The sequence below is a fragment of the Varroa destructor genome, unplaced genomic scaffold, assembly GCF_002443255.2.
Source record: "Varroa destructor unplaced genomic scaffold, Vdes_3.0 BEIS01000003.1, whole genome shotgun sequence".
NCBI lineage: Eukaryota > Metazoa > Arthropoda > Arachnida > Mesostigmata > Varroidae > Varroa > Varroa destructor.
In genome coordinates, this window is record NW_019211456.1 from 10,915,332 (window position 1) to 10,936,294 (window position 20,963).

At 41.7% G+C, this 20,963-nt stretch overlaps 1 protein-coding gene across 3 annotated transcripts in view; it reads right to left on the reverse strand.

The window, feature by feature from the left end:
- fry (microtubule binding protein furry) overlaps positions 1-20,963 on the reverse strand; it is a 105,536-nt gene that overhangs the window by 63,980 nt on the left and 20,593 nt on the right. The window lies entirely within an intron of this gene.

Here is a 20,963-nt window from a genome sequence, read left to right on the forward strand (position 1 = left end):
ATGGCACCACTTGGGGCTTATAAACGTAACGCGTTCTGCCGACTGTCAACTCAGTTCTTTTACCAGCGAAAATAACCTAGCTTTACACCAAATCATCTGTCACCTAATGCACGTACTTACTAATCCAATCGTGTAATTCACAGAGCTAAGAAGGACAGATAATGTTTACAACGTGACCGATAATGATCATTCCTTCGAGATAGTTTTGATTGAAGAAAACGTTCGCGGAGCCAGCTACATTTAGTTTACGAGTCGAATACAAAACTAAACGTAGGAGCACGATGACGATATTTACAATGCAGCGCTGTGGTACTCACGAGTGATATGGCTATAAGGCGAGCCAAGCTCTACGTAAAGAAGTAAGTATGCGCCAACACAGCCGCTATTGTTCGAATAGTGTATTTCTGAAATTTCAATGCCAGTAGAAATAAACGTCGGGTTTGGCGTTCGTGGCCACGCTTCAAAGGCAAACCTGAACAGAAATCAGCCATGTTGAATATCTCCGCCTACTAATGAACGGATTATTATCGTTGCAGGCGGAGAAGGAAATGGCCGAGGAAAAGATCGAAGATTCACGATCTTTTCTTAAGGAGCAATCCAAAATGTATGGTCAAAAAGTTACTGCTTTAGCCCACATAAATAACGCTCAGCTTTGTGGAAGCTCTAATTCACACGTAACGCTAACTTTCTATTTTAACGTAAAGGTTTAGAGCTAAAAACTTGTACGCTTTCATGTTCTAAAAATAGCAAAAAATTACGTGAAATAAAAAAAAAATAGAACGTTACGCAAAACGTCTAGTCGGCACATTATCTCGCTTCACATTAAGGTAGGTGACAGGGAAGGCGCATAACGTTAGTTCTGACGTCGGAAAAATCTAAGCTGGAAAACCGCCTCCGCTTATCATTACCTAAACAAGCTAAAATATTTCCAGAAGAAATGTGCTGGCCTTATCCAGGTTCAACTTTTCGAAGTCGTCGTGCTCATGTTTAATACATGGGTCATCTTTGTGTTTCCTTTATTAGGGATATCAGTTTATCAATTGTCTTTCTATGAACGACTATACTATTTTCAACATTATGGGTATCAGTTTGTCATTTATAACATATCGTGATTATCTTCAGTGAGCTGTACATTTAATTTGAGTTTAACTTACTTCACTTAAAATGTTACCATTTAACTCTGATTAGATACGTGCAGTCGAAAATTGTAAACCATAGATAAAATTTATCTACGAAAAATCCCCGAGTTGGCTGTGTTTTATTTATTTTTTATCACCATTAAATGGATTTTTTTTCTTTATATATATATATATATATACATATATTATTCGCTGTGCGTTCGAGTATAGTCCCCAGTGTGCATATATATCTCAGTCTCTCTATTCCACCCGATTTTCCGGCCTTCGCTCCCTGTAGCAGGCCACTGTCATGATCGTTGCCACCGCCCAGAAGCAAAACGGATATCGTTTATCCCAGATTCCTACACGAGAAATTGCACATGAAAAATCACAGATCATATATATATGCATGCATAATCACTATAATTCTCGTAAACATAGTCGCATCAATATCCGTATTGGCAATAACCGAAAGGCAGGCAGGCAACGACTACCATTAAAACGTGCGCTAACGGCAGCGGCGCCCGACGGTCTCGCCAACTTCTTATAGCGCTTCTCATCGTTCGATCATGTTCATTTAACTTCTAGTTCTTTGTCCTCTTCGCAGTGCAGTAGACCGCTTTGTTAGGGTGCTGCTCAGCAGGTGCCGTCTTCGTTGTAGCTGTTGTATCCGCATCGGACTTCAGTGAAAAATGACACGAAGATGTACATACACATACAACTGCGCTTTGTTTTTGTTATTGTTATTAACTTGACTAACGTTGTTGTTCGATAATAACAGATATGCCCAAATTGTGCCCAAGCTCAGACGTGTACATCGACACCGGATGGACAATCGCAAAATCACGTACGGACACAACGGGGCAGTAGGAAACACGCTGGGCTTCAACAAGCGTTCGGCAGCAGCAACGGCAAAAGTTAGAGAGAAAAGTTTAGCTTAAAACAGCTTCGATGTGAACATCAGCAATAGTAGCATTTTACATGGCGCCTTTGTTTAACACGCATATACGTTGTCCCGCCCTATCTCCAATGCCTCATTCTCAGCGGCGGCGATAACGGATGTACGGCCATTGTATATCAGTCCACCCATGTTGCTCATGACTTCTGTAAATCTGTACTGTCCTATTTATCTGTCCCTGTGTCTGCATGTCTGGAACTCGCCTAATCCTGCAAAGCTCCGCACTTGTGAAGCTCGTGGCGATGAACTCCGACAGGTATATTGTTGTTATTAGAGGTTCTTGGCCAGCAACCGACTGTTCGTAGTAGGTTCGTTCGCTCCCAAGCACAGGTGCCTCCGCCCAAGAGCCGAAACAATCCCGGGGAAGGTAAGTGTATGAAGAAAGTGCGGGGGGGACGGTCCTTGACAAGTTGTCAACACGATCAGCATCAACGTAAACAGCGTAGACGTCGTTTCGCTGTAAGCTCCGCAACGTTCGTCACGGCCGTAGCAAACATTGCATTGTAGTTCATAGACAAACTTTTACGCGGAGGCCCATTACTGCGGATGCTGACAAACGTGAACCATTTCGTGCTTCTGCCCTAATAACTTTCAAGCTACTAGCGATGACGCAGGCTACTGTAACGCTGCTCGTCATCGTGCCGTTCAGCAAAAGCACGGATGCACGATATCAGCAGCAACAATTATGTTGGGTAAACCTTTAACGAAGTGGAAGCGACCGCAGAGTTCGCTGACTGACGAACTTAGATAAAGCGAAAGCGTCGACAACAAGAACCAGCGGTAAACGGCAATCGTCTATAAAGAGGGAAAATCCATAACGCCGAGGCTAGTACCCGCAAAAGAGACGGCAAACTGAAGAAAAATAGAAATAGAATAAATTTATGTATTGTAAAAGGTAGATAACGGGAACAGGGTTACGTTATGAATGTATTTCGACTCGTGAATACGTAAAGGATCTTCGTGTGCTACATCAAGCGGAAGATCACGATGAAAAGTATGATATATAACGGTGAGTCCTACATACACGCTAGGTGTCTATTCGATGTGTGTGTATGGCGTGTGTGTGTGCATGTGTGGAAAGAAAAGAAGATAACTGCCGAAGCGCGCATTACATAAGCTATTCCATTCACGGTTCACAAACTGGCACGCAGTGGTAGTCTGTACTATAGTCGCTGAAGCGATACTTGCGCTGGCCGGATCGTGCAGGAAAAATGGAAGACAAGCGAAGCCGAAATAGCATAAATATTTTTGAATAAAAACAAATGTTGAAACGGTTACATTTACCACTGAAGGCACGGCGTAATCAACAACTCAACCACGACCATCTAAAAATCTGGAAGGTTTCGAAACTTGGTAGTAGTTGCGCCCATTGGAAACGAACTCGTAATGAGGCAACGGTATTTCTGCTTAATGGCGTGTGGATAAGTGAATGTTCTCAGTGCATATTGCTAGTGTTCCTACATGTCGACAATATATATATATATATGAACGAAAGTACTGTTTCCTCAATTTTCGATCTGGTGACTTATGTCTCTCGAAATACAGTCAGGGCACACTGCCCAAAATGATCTCATCATTACAGCCTTTTCAGTCTATGAAAAGAGCTCGCAGCAGATGAAAGTAGAACCGTATAATTCTGAATTTATATATAATATATGCGCACCAACCTCAACCGCAAATCATTCCACGACCGAACATGAAACTCATATTGATTTTAGAGAGACTAAATTTAATCGCATATTTTTTAATAAATTTGATGTTTCAATCAATTGATCGACCCGCAGCTCGATGAATTTTTTCTTTTTGTTGATGGAACAAATAATCAAACTCGTGTTCTATTTACTGTGCAGGTAGCAATAGCAAGGCTTTCTTGTTTAAACACGGCGCGATCCTTTCACGTCGAACGTTTGTGTGCGTGCTAGCGGTCTGCAACAATAGCGAGAAAAGAAATTGCCTTTTGATGTGATACAGACCTACTTATGGGATAACCAGCTATTCCCAGCCATCTCATCAACATACGATAGCTCTACGCGTCCCACCAGAACGAAATATCAAAGTAGCAGAACTGTTTATTCAGACACGTACGGCATTGCGTGGCGGCGTTTGCTCGTTGGCCTAGAACCAGAGCAAATAAGAAAACGTCGCCTCTCCCAAAACCATACTACTTCGAACCGCACGCTGCCAATCCTAAATGGCCTTGGTTCACTTACACAACTCCTTAAAACTATATCCTAAAACAGCACAATTCATTAGCGAGACGCTGCAAATATATACCATCTATACATAGATATATATATATATATGTATATGGACGCAATTTACGTACTTCTTATGCCCACCATAATACTCGGTCACATTCAACGTACGTACGGTCTCGAACAACGATAATACCCGCTTGAGAGCTACTACTTGAGTTAGCTGTAGCAAGGCTGTCCGATCATCCGTAATTGTTGTAATCCTGACGATTGTTCCTGTACCGAAGTCTTGCACGTACGCACCTCTTCTTGTTCTTTGAAAACCTTCGTCTTTTTAGCCGCAGGTCCATGAATGGGAACAGGCATTCAAATACGCACGTGAGGGCTCTAAACTTCGGCGACGATTTCGTATCGAGTCGCCATTTCCTGGCCTTAGAATATACACCTGCCGATGTGTACCCGCGCTACAGTTTCCTGAATGCCTGCATCTACACCCGTCTTCGCGAAATGGCCATGATCACGCTTCAGCTTGGGTTCACGCAATCACAGGAACGCGGTGTTTTATTTGACGACTCAAATAAGCACTGAACTGGACCCCGCGAAATTTTGAAACGATTCCGAACAGACGCTTATGCAATCCAAGGCTTTAACCCATTGTCTAGGCCTCAAATAATCTAGAAGTGGTGACTTCGGCAGCAACGCGACTCCCTTCACATTCTCTCTGAAAGGCTTCACTAAAGACCGCTAGCCCTTGGGCTACTTCTCTTGAGCTATATGAATAAACAGTGCATATATATATGAGATAAGTTAGTACAAAATAGGCGTCACTGTAAGATATCTCGCATGTAAAGACTCCAACTAAAAATATATATTTAGATGACATTTCTTGTATGCGTCCACTAAAGCTTCGATTCTGTATTTCGAAATTGGTTTCCAGCACTTCGGTTTCTAATATTTTTCATTCGTGTCCAAAAGTATTACAGTGTTTGTACGACAAAATTAATTGATGTTTTGCTTAAACACAGCAGATACGATAGGTATAATTAAGTCGTGAATTAACTAATTATAGGCCGTTCTGAAAGTCTTGCCTTCAATAGAAGCTCGGATGATCTGAGATTCGGTATCGAAATTACTGACGCTTCTGCATGGGTTTTTCGTTTTACCTACGGTCTTCTGTATAGCGTTGATCTAAAATTTCTCGGGACCTTTTCATTATACCCTATCTGTAATGGTTCCGCTTTTATGAAAAAGGAACTATGACGTCACTGTAACTAATTACTTTGTTTGCCCCTAAGATATAAGCACGCGAAAGAAATTTAGGTGTAGCTGAAAGTAAAGCAGATTTGACCGTGGCCAGCGGGTCTAATATCCTTGTTGAGGTTAACTGAGTGCAATTGCTGAAACTGCTTTAGGATATAAAGAAATTTCCTACCTTTTGTGCCTTTATAATGTACCTGTTTAATTTTTATGGCATACGAAGAGAACCTGACTTCCTCAAATTACGAGACAGTGTACTTTTAGAAGAATAACCTTTAATTATCAATAGAGATGTAAGTATTATTAGATATGCTGTTGAAGAGCTTTCGTTTCGGCCTATTGGAGCTATGTTTGATTGTCGATTTTCAACGTTTTTCTCGATCTCATTTGGAAGCCGCATGTAGAGTGCCAACAACATAAACCGTTCCTTCCGGATAATCGAATACTTCTAAAATCACAGTACGATCCTTCCTCTCGAGTTAACACCAGTTCCATTGTCTCAACTACGTACACCTATATATCTGAATTTTCAAATCCAGAGCTGCCGTTATTCGCTCAAGGGTGAACGATGAATCCGACGTAGACAATAATAAAACGGAGCAACAGTGTACTTGTTTCTAAATTTTTTACGATAAAAGTAGCAATAATTGTGGCTGCAGCAGGCACGAGCGACAATAACATTATCCAGAACAGATGAGATAAACACACTAAATAGGTTTTGTCTCTTTAACGAGCGGCGGCGGCGGCGGCGGCATCGAACGTCAAGCGCACGGCGTCACACAGACGCCAGCTAGTGCAGCCCAGTCTCATACGTCGGATTCTGTAGATTGGCCAGCACAGCGCTGGAAAACGAGCGATGCGTAACCCGAACACGTCGCGTCCGCAAAACCTCGCTGAGCAACGTCACGGGCAAAGATGCCGTTATTCGTTGCGAAGTAACTTCACTGTATAGTGAACGATTCAACGATGCAGTGCGCACTTTACGCGCTGCGCTTGTAGTTTTTCTATTTATCTCAATTGAAGATTAACTAAGAAAGAAAAGATGCGTGGCTTTGGTAAGAAGCGAACCAGTCTATTCAGTTCAGCGTACTTTTGATGTATCCCGGAAACTACATCTGCCTAGGGAATCGTAGTACGCACACGCAGATTAATAAGCACGAGATAACAATATGAAGTAGCCATATTCCAGGCAGAACATCGCTGCCTGGCAGCGCGAGCACGCGACCGCTATGTGCAGTGCTTGTCTAGTGGACAAATGTACTCTTAATAAATGTAGGTACTATGTGACGTATTTCTTTGCACAGAAGACAGATATGATAAAAAAAAAAAAAAAAAAAAAGTAAAGAGGTTTCCGTTGCACATATATTTAATAATCAATTTCTGCGAGTTGACAATTCGCGGGAAGCTGAGAAAGAATCATTCTATTGACTTAACCCTGATGCGCTCGCTGCCTAAAAAACATTTTATCAATCATTATTATCACACGGAAGAATTATTTTTGAATCTATGTGAATCACCGTGTTCAATCAAATAATTTTAACAAACAACACACAAAAAGGACATTGCGAAATGAAATACTGGCAATACCGAACTCATTGTTGCCAGAAGATCGCACAACACGTAAGTTTCTATGCTCCGAATTGTACGTCCGATATGACCGTTCCATCAGGCAGAGAGCTGGCTCTCAGCACAAAACAATTCTGTCTATGGCCGGATTTGAACCTAGACTATAACGTGTCCCTAAGATTGGCGAACAATGATATTAGCCACTAAGCTACACGCGACATTCAGATCGATCAGTTTCGGTATTACTATTAGCAAGCTTCAACTTGCTATGATTCGACTGCCGTCGTCGAGCAATGCTCAGACCACAAGCACTTCACTTTCATCACATGACTATTACGGCTGCCCTTACTTAGGAAGCATGACGATAAACACGTGCCTGTGACAATTTCACCCCCATACAACTTGACGAAAACTACCATGTATTTGTAGTTTATTTGTGTAACACTACAAAATAAGGCCGAACTAAGATTGGAGCTCAACGAAATCCTTCAAGGCCTCCTTAAAAACGTGTACATATTTCCATAGATAGTCATTAGAATAACGTGACCTGAACGTAATCACAAGCTGGCTTGGGTTGGTTTGGGGTAGCTAGTCACAGGTATGCATGCACAGGCACACATGCCTACCTAGGCCCAAATATATCAAAGGTCAAGCCTATACGTGAGGTTTATCTATGCCCCATTAATGCTGGAGTAGTTGGAACGTTTCATGTACATTCGTAGTACTATAAATGTACGATCTGTACATGAACTGTACAAATGACGCGTCAGTAAAACACGAAACTAACTCATAGGAATTTAGCAGGTAAATTGCCTTTAGCAGTAAGTCTCAGGGAAAAAAACGTCGCCATAAATTCGCCCTTCTAATCGCAGTAGAAATAATTAGCGATAAAAAATATTCCACAGACGCTGGACTAAAAATGCCAATAAGTGATTGTATTTATAGAAAAAAATAAAAGGCCCCGACTTGGGTAGCAACGCTTAAACCGGTCATCACTCTCCTATTATTATGATGACCACAACAATGTTAAAATAGTTGCTATTATTGACAGGCTTGTTTTCAGCACCAACCGTATACTGCGCGTATCAACACTATGATATGTACACCTTTTTTGAGCAGGTACCATGACAATAATCAGAATAACAATCATAATTATTACGAGTAACACTTCCGTAATAAAAATCATCACACTTTTTTCTTAGGTCATCATAGCAGTTAATAGAAATTGTATGTCCCTAGTCATAGGACCCGTCGGCTTTTTTCGTTTTCATCCTTACAACGGAAAAGCCAACGTACACAATACAAATTGCCAATTAAGTACGCATTCGGCCAATGTCCAACAATCGGACTAATATATTCAGCCTCGGTGATCTTCTTCAGTCACTGCATCGACTCTGTTGCTATGGATCGAAGTCGGTCTTTGATCGTCGTCAAGCAGACGAGCCTGATCGAAAACGGACAATATGTCGGGTATATATCGGACATATATTACAGGTAACATATGAGTTAACTGTATTTTCTGTTGATGACGAATGGCGGTTAACCTTAGCACAGGCCGAGTATATATATATATATATATATATAGCATCTATGTGTTGGATACCACTGCATGCAAGTAGAGTTGTAACTGCATACATAAAAAGAAAAGTGTTGATTATTTACTTACTACAGTATGCACCTAAATTACTATTGCCGTTTGAGCTAGCTTCGGTGTGCACATCGTTTCTGTCTATAGTGGATAGACAGGTGTCCCCAGCAGGGGGTAAAGTTCAACTGAGAAAACCTCCTATTGTAAACACTCATTCTTGTTTAACCCCGATCAGAGCACGGAATAGCAAGAGTTCATCATAGCGATCTTCAACTGCGTTCAGTCTCTCCGCCGTCCTACCTGACTCCTCTGGGTCACAAGACCATACTCTGAAACCCTTATAACGCTATTCTGTACTTTGTGTTCCTCTATACTGCTCGCCTAATTCTGCATAGGATGCTTCATACGCCTTAACGAAGTTTTTTTACTTCAAACAAAATCGTTACAATAAGCATGTGAGAGCCTTTCTCTTGGTGATGTTTAAGGGTAGGTTTGTTTCCCCCATAGCGTTATTTACGATGCCGAAGCAAGTTAGATCCGTAGAATCTATTGATATGGAAAACGGACCACGTGTCGCAGAAATTCTATGATGGAAACCTGTCCATCCAAGCTGTGTTTCACTTGGCTGGCTATGTTTAGGAACAGAATGGACGCATTTGATGCGTCGGGCGATCCTTCAGTGACAATGGACAGTCTCTATATCTTTTAGTCTGCCCTTCGAGGAAATGACACTTTGGTATCTTATGTCCTGTGTTCGCCACATTCGTCTAATACTGTCCTTCTTAGCTGTTTTTTTTCATGAGCTTTGTAGGCCGTTGTGTGCTACATATAAACAACAAGAACCCAGTGCAAAAATGCCACTGAGCTTAGCTCAGTTTGTTAGCTTTTTACTTGCTTATACTATAGAAAAGCAATATTGAATATCCTATAAACGTTAGTTACTGTTCAAGCGGGCGGACGAGAGCCGCGAAGCCTGGCGACCCTTCCATCAGAATCTGCTTTGCGCGCGGTTCGGCTGAGAAAAAAGATTTTGCCTTTCTTCTCGCCCTGTATCGTTATCTTCAAATCTGGCGCCCTGCTCATCATGGCCACGTTTCTTCGCATCGATGTTTCAACCTGTAATCAAGAATATCTTCTGTGGCGACGCCTTCGACGCATGAAGTCGCACAGGCAGCGACCAGTCAGTCAGCCAGTCTGCCTGGGTCTCTTGATTCATTCTGACCCTCGAAGACGTCGGTGTATGGATACACGGTGCGCTACGGCTGGCCTCTTCTCTATTTTACTGACTTGTCGGCTCCACTGCGCTACTGACTAGGCGCATCATCCCTATTTGACAGTCGAATTTGCTTCTACGACAACTACTGCTAACGGCGTCCTTAGCTATTTTAGAATACAACTCTTCTGCATGTATGCGCGGCAATCATCTTCTCTTGCTTGATCTTCTCCCGCTAGCCTTCACTGGTCGCTGCCGTTCTAATAAGGCCATCAATTGATTTGGCGCGAGCTGAAAGCTCCAACTTTTGATTTCGTCTGGTGACGCCAGGGGCCTGGCGTCTCTTTCTTACTTGAGACGCGGGCTCGTGCCGCCACCGCGAATGCAGAATGTGACACGACAACGTAAATTTAAGGCCCATATTCTGAACGCAATTTATTTGACCAGCTAGTAAAGGCAACGAGTTAGTAGAAGCAAACTTTTGCCCTGAAAGAAAAGAGGTTTCTCCTCGCCTTCCCAGAATGCTCACAACGTTCGAAAAATAAAATCCTGAACCCGAGTCAGGTTAGAGAGAAACCGAGGAAAAAGAAACGTTGTCTCACCGCGAGACGCACCGGTTGATACAACATGAAACACTTCAAAAATTTCACAGCAAACTATACGAACCAACCAATAGCTTATAGTATAATATGTGTTAGGATTTCACGCTATAATTTGATTATATTGCTCTTGCACATTTTACTACATATGCGGTACTGGTAGACAAAAACGTCTTTTCTCAAAATCAAGACCAAAGGGATAAAGCTATAAACTTGCTATGTAGATTTTATGTCATTTGAAAATCAGGTATTCTTCCTCGATTTGGCAATACTCCGTTCCTCGTTTGCAGCGAGGCCTACATCACTCCTCTATGCACACGGCGAAGGCATCGGCAACAACGTCACGCATGGCGTGATAACGTCCTCTATTCACTTTCTTCTACTAGGCTGGCATCAACTACCTTGCTTAAAATACTTCGATAATGTATGCTTTCTCTCTTCCTAAATCTGAAACTAAATTTGGCACAGTGAGCTCTTTAACCACTGTGAGGGCCTTTTTGCCCATGCGATATAAAGACGTCTTCTCTTCGTTGTATCGAACTGACCTCGCCCGACACAAGTCCTGCAGGCATATGCCCAGCATGAAAGGGGGGGGGGGGGGGTAACTTTTTAGTGTCAAGCGAGAAGGCTTCCGCTGGCCCTTTATTTCCCGACACCGTGCATCATCCAGTGACACTACATACTGTAGCGTCCGTTACCATAACTACGTTTACTTTGCAATATGATAATACAGTATAGTGGATTATTACTACCATTGTTTTATAGAGTGCCATGAGCCATAAAAAGTGGGACATATGCCAGTGTATCGTTTGCATTCTCAACCGTCGGCAGTCCGCCTGCCCGTCGTTTTTTACGAAAGAAGCAAATCTGGATGGAACTGGGTAGAGAACACGACTTAACCCGACCCATTTCCCCAGTGGATCCTCATGAAAACATGTTGTTATATTTCACTTAACTTCCTATAGAGGATAAAAAAGCAAATGAATAGTGGAAGAGTGCTTTTAGTGTGAGATGGCTCAATGCTGCCATAGCGATAGCCGGAGTCAAAGGCTTGCTTTCTTTAATTTGCACACGCGACCTATGGATACTACCTTGCATAGACTCCGATTGGAACTCAAGTCAGTATGACGCAGAGCCATGAAAAAAGAATAGTCCACTGGGATCACTTACATGAAATGGGGTAAATAAGAAAAGGGGGTTAGAACACGCTGTGATGATAGACCGTGTCTTTTTGTGATAACGTCATCATATTTAGATAAGAATTCATAAAGATTGAATCGTTTAGTATTTTCATTTCAATTATCAGTGCTAGAATATGCAGGCGAACGATTTTTTATTATATTATACCGAACGAGCTATCGCAGTGATGCCATGATGATTGATTGCCATCCAATGGTATAAGTGAGGACTCACAATTTTCTTTATTTACTTTTTCTCAGACTGACGACAGCGACTTAAAAATTAGTCGTTTGGATATGCTTACGGTATTACTGCATCGAACGACATCCGGCATCAACAGCTTTTAGGAAGAGACATCTGAACCTATTTCTTACGAAATGTCAATCTTGTGTCTGACCCGTAACAACATGTTGTTGTCATCAAACAGGAACTCTAGCTTTTAAAAAAAGTATTACTTCATTTAAAAAAAGTAGTTCATACATAATATAGTATAATGGAATATTGCTATGTACGGTAAGCTCAATAATATTACCTTATTCGAATTAGTATTATTAATCCAAAGCATTGTAAAATGGGCAAAAAAAAAGTCAGTTACGTTTTACATAATATTATAAAGTTATGGCAACCTGCATACACATCTTGGTATGCTTATTTATCTTCAGCCTTTTCTAGATATATGGAAGTAGTACCTAACGCTGTTCCGTTATATCTGAATATGATGTTCTTTTCGTCAACCAACGACCGGGCAATTTCGTAACGAAGGACTGTGATTATTATTAATTAACATTATGAATCAGCCGCGCGTAATATTCGTACAAAGAAGCACTTCTAGTATGACACTACTGCCACGTTTACACTATTAAGGCCATGATAGCCAGGCTCCGGTTGATATTTAGAGATCAACGGCGACCAGATGCTGCTATTAGAAAATAAATGGAAAGTAATGCAGGCCTGCGTTAACGTTTCTCCACCCACGGACTTCCGCAGCACCGCCCCAAATTTAATGTAGATCAAGTGGCGATATCTTGATAGCGCCGAAGTTTCGGACATAGTCGGATGTACATGGTGCACAAAAGCCCCTGTTTGTCCTGAGCAAAGGTCATCGAACCGTCGAGCAGGTTTCGGCGACGTCAATTCCCATCAGTGCGTGACACGCTAACGTCTCCTGGATTCAATAACCCCATCGAAGCTCGCCAATATCCAAAAAAGCATTTGCCAATTCCCGACTCTTTATAAAACAATAGCCAGGAAGAGGGAACGAGAAACAGCTAAGGGTCATCTTTGTCCTGTCGTTTCCTGTTTGTCCAAAAAGATCTCTTTGTCCAATTTTGTCCACAGCAAGCCAGATTCAGAATACGTACTTAAGGTTCCGCAGTTCAGGTCGCCGCAGCAGAATATCATTGCTTCCCACCAGAGTGCAATTTTTGCTCCGCTAGAGACTCTTGTCTAAGATTTCCCAAGTTTCTTCACCTACTTCAATCGAACTATACAAATCCGACTGTCATTTAATTGCCCACCCCACTTACTTCTATTAAAATCTTTTATTTCTACAATTTCTTTAAGTCATGCGCTATTCGGTAGCAAGGAACGCTCTCAACGCAAACGGAGTTATCGCTTAAATGTGTGTATATTCAGAGCCGATTCGCTGCCGATCATCAAACAAGTCGTACTGTACAGGCGGAGGAATTAGGATATGTAGGAAATAACGACACTCAACGTCGATGTGTTGCCACTCTAGTCCTATGTTGAAATATCGTCATTGTCGTGTAGTTCGATCGATCGAGAACCGCCAATGTCTCTAGGTTATGAAATGTCCAAAATGAAGTTAATGGCATTGCGTCTTACTTGTTATGTATATTTGGATCTTCGTTAACTTTATGATAGTTCCAAGAATCCGCGAAGCATTACATTGATGTGATCCTCTTTCAAGAAGGTGAAGCCGCATCAAAGACGTGACCACAATTCTCCAATGAAGGTTCTTTGCCAAGTTCGAGTATTTTATGGCTATCGACTTGGTATTATGCACCCCTTGCCAATATGTAGTTGGGGAAAATTTTTCAGAAAGCTTCGCCTCGTGCCCTATCTAAGGCCCGCACTTATAATGAAGTTAGAACGATACTTATGCTTGCACTAGACGGCTTCATAAACTTCTACAGATAGCTAAATTTCTTTAAGTGAGGGTTGCTTCATGAAACTCGATGTTAATGTTTTAATGTTCGCAGAAGCTCCCTCCACTTAGCTGTTTAAAAAACGTTACTAAAAAAAATTCGTTGCCTTTTTTTAAATGTACACAATATCGGACTAGAGATAGACATGGTACAAACATATGCGAACAAAACAATTATACCTTTTTCTCACTTACTTCTTAGCCGTTCGGCATACCTATGCTGCGATCCTTCTGTTTCAGTTTATTCTCATATCGTCACCGCGTTATTTTGCCATTGCAAACATACCAAGCAAACACGGTGGTACCATCGCGTCAGATCGTCCTACGAGCATATATATCATGTCACCATTCTTCCGTCAAACGTCTAAATTAGTTCTGCAGCGTTAGAATAAGGTGATTACCACCAAGTCGTTAATATTCTACGCAATCGCAATGTTCTTTTCCAGCCCCTCCCTCCCTTTCGGTGTTTGCTCTCCCAGGGGGAAAAAGGCACCGAAGTATTAGCACCTAGCTTTCTACGGGCTACCTTACTGTATTAGCGGTCCCAGCGATTTCCTCCCGTTATACTACCGACGATTAGATAAACAAACAGCCGTATGCTGGACTACCTTTCACAAAGTGGCATTAGCAGACGGAAAAGAGGACAACCCATCGTCGAGTCGGCCATCGTTACTACCATTCCATAGCTATTGAACACTAGCTTATAAAAAACGCTCAGAACCCGCAAAGCGATTCAAAGAATCATAAAAGGTAATCGGATCTCCTGTTGTTCAGAGTGAGTTTATATGGTTTCGATGTTCTTGGATGCGCAAGACGTTTAGCTTCAACCTTAATACTTTAGGGTGAGGCAAAAAAACAACGGAAACTTTTACCACCAGGTATGGTGTCCTTCCCTCTTTAAAAGGTTAACGCTGCTAGGAATGTTTCGTTGTTCCAAACGAAAGCGGTTCCAAACGAAAGGTTCCAAGACCCGTCAAAGAGTTAGACCAATGGCATAGAATCGGTGTTGTCGATTACCAATTGTTGACAAATAAAAAGCACGCTGTCAAGCAGGGAGAATGACTACTAAGCAGCGTTCATACAACGACGATAACATTGATATCTTTAGTCAACGAATAATACAGATGCTGTTAGGTTTATCTGGCCGCACATTCAGGATATCCGACCACCCACTATCCCGCACTGAGTTAACTTGGTGGCTTAAGAGACCTTCGTATACGGTGACGACTATTTTGCATCAGTTTCTTAACGAAGGAACAAGTGCTCTTCTATTTGATAGAGAAATGTCGTTCTTCTAACCAGTCGAAGCTGTGCAGCAAACGTCCGTTAGTTCACACAAAATATAATGGAAATCTTTCTCTATCCACCTCACTCAGTGCGGTCGATCTAGAAAACGCAATTACGTATCTCGTTGACTCGGACGTCAAAGGAAGAAGTGCGGATGACTAGGAGGACTGCATGTCTAAGCTAATCTTCATTTAAAATTACTTTCACAACAAATGCTATGCTATTTGAAACTGCAGATATAGTCAAATGAAGAATTTGTAAAGTTTCGAAACGAAAAGATTAACAGAGATCAAGTTTTGCCGCATTTCTTTCTTGCCTTCCAATTAACAGACAAATATATGACACATGTTCGTTGGAAGCTATCTTTCCATTTATTCTTTATAAACCGAACTGTTCGAAAAAAAACGAAAAGCAACGCTAAAAACCCGCCAGTCGTTAGCCTATGTTTACCGAACGATACGGGGCGTTAATTTGCGAAACTGATCTTTTATGTTTTTGCCCATACTTGCAATACGACGGTTGGTGGTGCAAATGACTATACAAAAATCATCTTGAGTTCCCGTCAGCTGTTATCCTGACTAACTACAGTCGTCTTCCGGAGTCCATCGGATCGATGGATAGCGGGAACATCGTTATTAAAAGCCAGTATAATGGTTTTTACACGTGGACCACATAAGCATGCTATATCTATGACCTGTATTCTACCTGCGTGTGCATATCATTGCTAGCTCCTAAGTGTCGTCGCCAGCGTTCTCCACATAGGAAACATTTCGGCTCCTATGCACCTCTAGATGTTTCAATCGCTACTGTCGTTAAGCATAAATTTGTCTATCTGTTCAATCGCTAAATAATGTAAATGGCGGAATGATGTGTAGATGACCCCTGCTCTCTTAAACGAACCATTTTAATTATAGAGAGAATAGATCAATAAAGTAAAATTCTAAGTAATAGATATGTTTTAAAGGGTATGGTGGAAAGCCACAGGCTTAGTGTGCAAGGAGACACTGGATCAAACAAGTGCAAGGTTACAATAGTTTCACGAGCAGGTAAAAAATACAAGCCGCTCAAAGGAATATAGTTTAGATAGTAATAGCTTAGATAATAAAGCCAGCAGCTAAGGAATACATATTACTTGAGAGATTTTTTACAGTGTGACCCTTGCAAGGTGACCTTAAATTGGTGGAAAAACGAATTCCAACGTTCATACGTCGGGCGTTAATGAGCAGCACCGAATAGTGCAATATATATTTACGTATATTACTACTGGCAGACCCTCAAAGGCTTGTCGTTAGGCTATCAAGAATGCTAGACTCTGATATCTTCTGTTGCTGGCGCAAACACTATAATGTAAATGTACTAATTCCTGAAAAACACGTTTGACAGCAGGGAAACTGTAATTACTGCCGTCCAAAAACAAATGATTTTGAAGTAAAAAACTGACCTGTACGACAAAGAAGTGGCTTTAGCAGAAAGTAAATACGGACACGCATTTACGTGAAATGTATTGTAAAATCCTGATAGATTCGTGCGGTAGGTGCCGATAAATATATTCTTATTTACTTCTCATTAGCGAATCACATATTATCACCTGAAACGTCCCAACAAGATGTGGTTTCCCCCACGCACACGTTTCAATGTATTGTATAACAAAATATAATGCAACAGGGAGCGGAGAAACAGGCAGTATTAAGAAACAGGTGCATGCACGAAAAGTCACCGCCTTTCAGACGGAGGTCGAGAGTATTGATAAAGCGCGGCACTAATCTGTCATCAACTATCGGCCACGGATACGCAGGACGATGCGACCTGAATGGCCAACGCTCACCAGTGTAAACTTAGAGGCTATTCAAGAGCTGTTCGTAGTTTTTTCTTTTCGTTCTTCGTTTTTTTTCTTCGCAGAGAAGACGCAGCTTGGACTTCGATTTCTATCATAGCTGACAAATATCTAACAAGCACCAGAATTGACTAAGCGACTCTTAACAAGCTGAACGTATAGCTAATTTGCTACACGACAGAGCATATAGCAACTTTTAATAGCTAGAGAAGCCGCCAGTTTATAGCGCATCATATCATCTTCGTTAGCGCCAATGTAAGTATATCTTTAAATGAAGTCAAAGTAGTTAAGTTATCTGGCGTGTAATAGCGGCTAACTAGTCATCCGTTATCAAACGTTTATGATAGATTTTGCTAACATGTCTCAACAAGCTATACCGCTTAAGCCTCATTACATCGACGATTTTGGGGCCCATCTGCATATTCCTTTATGTTATTTTCGGTGTATCAATTGGCCATACCTATGTTGTTGATAAGAACACAATTAATGAGCTGCTACTAGAGGTTCTCACAGGTGTTTTCACAGGCTAAAACCCAAGCTATAGAACAGATAGAATTCATTTCCTAGAAACTGTCAGATTTAACTCAAAGGTGATCCTGATCATTTTGTCGAGTACTCCTATATCCTTGCTATTATACAACGTTTCTGTTCGGTAGGCCGATGCGTAAAAGGTGTCGATTCCACCGAGTCACGTCTTGGATTAGGTTTCGATTTACTGCGTTGGTGTCTGTCTTGATGCTGTATGGTCGTACTTGTGTCTTCCTGTTAGCTACTATCCCTCCTTTACAACGCCTGTAAATCGTCATTGTTCTTTTGTTGATAGTTGGCCAGATACCCAAAAAACGGTGGCCTATTGCTGTTACTACTCTTAGGACTACCTGCCGGTGGATTACTTCTGCTGCTTCGCTGGGCCGTCGTCGTCGTCGTCGTCGCCGCCGCTGACGCCTTCGTAAGTTCTAGTCATCGTCGAGCACGTCGACAACGTCTGTCAATCCATCTTTTTAGGGGCAATGTAATGACGATCTTTTTCATATCACTAATACAACTTAAGGGGCGAAACGTTTCTCGACATGAGAATATTGCGCTTATCTACAACGACACTAGCGCCTCGCCCAAGTTACACAAACAACAACATATTCTACGTGGCGACGGCTACGGGATTGGCAGCAGCAGTTAGGTAAAATTGCAGGCAACAGGATTCTATCAGGCGGAAACGATGCACCCTCCAAAGCGTGCTGCTGTCTACCTAGGCACATCGGAAATCGTTGTTTAGTGACATCTGTTTACGAAGTCTTTGCATGAGTCGCCTAATAGTTGTGTTGGTTACCCACTCATCGTCGACCCTTAAAATCCCTCTTTCGACACGCACCACACGGCTATGAACTATAAATATAATACGTAAGATTGTTTCACTTCACTTATGCCCTGCGCCGTTGCATTAGAGCTGCAGCCTGACAGAAGCAGTACAACCGCTAGTTGTTGTAGTGCCTTCTAAGACAAAAGCCGAAACTGCTGATCCTTCGGCAAACAACTTTAACTCTGTCTACGTGCTAAGCAGACATTACATATGTAATGGCGCAAACAGACATCTCATGGTGCAATAATGAGCGCAGTCATCCAAAGCCGTCCATTAGAATAAGCTTTTTCTAGAATAACTTGCAAAACTGTATGTGATCTGACCTACGTCACGCACATAGTACGCTCCTGCTAACCGCTGGTCTGAAGTTCAAGGTACACTAACAAACGTTATTATGCTACAGCTATTTGATCTTGCAGATCCACGGTTGTTTATTGACGAAAGATGGAAGCCGGCACAACGAACATGAACATGTTTATATTAGAGTCATCATCGCCATTGGTCAAACAACAACAGGGAAATCAATACAGGTCACACTAGCAGCAAATAATACAAATTAGCGACATTCTGACGCTTATGGTTCGCCCTGTAGGGCGATGTCGCGTTGTCCTAGCGTAGAAAACGCGAGTGAAGAGAGCTTTTCATCTATTCATAGCCGGTTATCGATATTAACGGTTATTTCTGGGCAAGAATGCATATATACGACGCTTCTCGGAGCTGAGTAATCGAAAACTTTATGCGAAGCGTGCACTGGTCGACACCTAGTGCTATTTTAAATATCAATATAACATAAATGTGTGCCTAACGTAAAAACAACTGTCCAAGGTACATGCTTCTAGCGTCCACTGCCATCGCCGACATACGACGTATCGTGATTTCAAAATCGTTTGCGGTGTTATTTACCGTGCAAAAAAAACAACACTTCTGTCGAATTCCCATTCTAATATTATTTCTCCACTCCATTTATATTCTAAATATTCATACTCCCACCAGCAAGCAAACCTCGCTCCAGTTATGCGAGGTCATATAAATGTCGCTCAGCTCAAACGCTCCGTTGGAGAGCGACAATCCGTCAGCGGCCAAGTATGATATGACTTTGATCGGATTCCCTCTACCTGGATCGTTCACGAAGCGTCCCCGTACTAATCAAGTTCAACAATTCAAGGACCGGTCGTTCTTTCAAACAAATCCAATGTTGAATCAACTGCTTTGACATGCTACCGTTGCTAAATAACGCCAGCAATGACGAAGACAACAAGCATCAGTCAGCCAATTTAAAGCATGAACGCGGAACGGCGACGAAGCTCCTCGGCCATGATGTAGTAGCAATGATCGTACTTTATACATCGATTGGTCGAACTGTCGATACAATGTAAAAGTTGATAAAGACACAAAGAGTCAAACGAAATAGCACTCGACACGAGCTGCACCAGCAATGCAATCCAGATAGCCAGGGTCTTCGCTCGTGCTGATTCAATGGCTGAAATATAAACGGTGGCAGCAATAATAAAATACAGTACCCTAACGACGCTGCAAGCAAGATTGATGACAAACACATTTATTTGATTTTCAAAAAATCGTCTGACTATTAACAACACCTAGATCAATGCTTTATATCATTCATTTCTCAAAACGCCGGTTTTCTTTATACTTCTAAAACGTTATTTGATCCCAAAAACACAGGTTTCTGCTTTACCATCTGAAGGTTCTTCATATATTTTTGTACCACGTTCGCTTTTACCATCAAGTGCAACAGTTCCGTCCATAAAAACGTTTTTCGACGCTTCATTTCATAAATATACTAGTAAACTTCCCGCATATATATATTATTAAGATCTAACGTAATACTATAATATCGTACCAATGTTGATGCATTACATTGGTACAATATTACAGTTATTTAATGATCGAGTTGTAAAGCTGGAATAACTACTACACGTAAATACACCAGCGTAACATTTGTTCATACGTAAATGATAGCCAGGAGTAACCTGGCGAAGGCTGGATGGCACGAACTCTACAGGAAATAATTTCGTCATTCCGTATCCCCTGCGTCTAAGTGATAGAACAAGTCCACCGATTAAACTTAAACCGAGTCCGATGATCTTTGCATAAATAGGTATTCCACCTATAAAGCGCTACGCGTAATTGTTTCCCTTGGAGAACGTCCTACCTGTCGCTGTATCTGTCAGTAGCTCATATAGCTAGTTATTAGATCCCATAGCTGCTGACCTCAATATGTAGACAGACTTTACTTCAGGCATCGTACTATAAATTCGCGAGATCGAGCGGAAGGAGAAAAAATATCAGAGCAGATCGCCTTGAACATGAAAGGATCATCTTTGTTTTGACTGCAACCGTCTTTAATCATAATACATAATAGATACACGCTATGAAAGATAAAAACTACATCGGTTGGTAAAGGCCATAAAGGAAACCCGAAGTCCGCTAAACTAGCAGGGCGACATCGGCCACCAAACAAGTCACCACCTAGTACCGTCTCGGCACCCAAAGATACGAGAGATAGCTACTCCGGTACATTGATATACAAACAGTAAATGAACAACGACGACCAACAGACTATACATAGACTAACAGTCTATAACCGATTAAGTTCAACTTTTCCGGCCGGCTACGCAGAATCC